Raw genomic sequence first — 1014 nt, 5'->3', positions numbered from 1 at the left:
CGCGACGCCGTCTGCTGCTCGGTCGCCTCTGCGGTTCTCGCAGGTGGTTTGTATCGCAGCTGTGCGGACGTGTTGGCGCGTGCGCTGTGCTGGGAGAGTTCGCTTCGGCACCCAAGTGGGGCTTTTGTCCTTCTGTGGCGCTGGCGTTGGAGCTGCCGGTCACCGTAGGTGGCGCGTGTTGTCTCCCGCCGGCAATGCCACGACAGCACGCTCCCGGGCCTCTGTCGGCAGCGGCAAGCTCAGTTGGGAGCACGGGTGGTCGCACCTAAAGCGTCTACTCGCCAAACCCCGGGCGATTGCGCCTCTCTCGAACCCGACCAAGTACTTAGGACGGCGCTGCGCGCCGCCGGGACCTGAGAGGGTTTCGAGGTGTATGGTGCAGGGGAGCTCAGCCTCCTCCTGTTTGCAGAATAATTGAGCGGACGCTTGCGTGTTCGCGCGGGCCCCCGGGACACACTCCCGGGCGGCCGGCTGCTCAGCTCTAGTTGACGCAGCTCCCTGGTTGATCCTGCCAGTAGTCATATGCTTGTCTCAAAGATTAAGCCATGCATGTCTCAGTACAAGCCGCATTAAGGTGAAACCGCGAATGGCTCATTAAATCAGTTATGGTTCCTTAGATCGTACCCACGTTACTTGGATAACTGTGGTAATTCTAGAGCTAATACATGCAAACAGAGTCCCGACCAGAGATGGAAGGGACGCTTTTATTAGATCAAAACCAATCGGTCGGCTCGTCCGGTCCGTTTGCCTTGGTGACTCTGAATAACTTTGGGCTGATCGCACGGTCCTCGTACCGGCGACGCATCTTTCAAATGTCTGCCTTATCAACTGTCGATGGTAGGTTCTGCGCCTACCATGGTTGTAACGGGTAACGGGGAATCAGGGTTCGATTCCGGAGAGGGAGCCTGAGAAACGGCTACCACATCCAAGGAAGGCAGCAGGCGCGCAAATTACCCACTCCCGGCACGGGGAGGTAGTGACGAAAAATAACGATACGGGACTCATCCGAGGCCC

The 1014-nt window shown here is 58.2% G+C and overlaps 1 non-coding gene across 1 annotated transcript in view; it reads left to right on the top strand.

Annotated features, from left to right (window-relative positions):
- Window positions 1-495: 495 nt before the first annotated feature.
- The window catches only part of LOC126454541 (small subunit ribosomal RNA), a 1910-nt gene continuing 1391 nt past the window's right edge, over window positions 496-1014 (top strand). Inside the window, exon 1 of the ribosomal RNA XR_007585233.1 lies at window positions 496-1014. This exon is cut by the window's right edge and continues 1391 nt beyond it. This is a non-coding gene — a ribosomal RNA (small subunit ribosomal RNA).

Source organism: Schistocerca serialis, unplaced genomic scaffold, assembly GCF_023864345.2.
Source record: "Schistocerca serialis cubense isolate TAMUIC-IGC-003099 unplaced genomic scaffold, iqSchSeri2.2 HiC_scaffold_987, whole genome shotgun sequence".
Taxonomy (NCBI): domain Eukaryota; kingdom Metazoa; phylum Arthropoda; class Insecta; order Orthoptera; family Acrididae; genus Schistocerca; species Schistocerca serialis.
The sequence above is the reverse complement of the archived record's forward strand: the minus strand, read 5'-3'. Positions and strand labels throughout refer to the sequence as shown.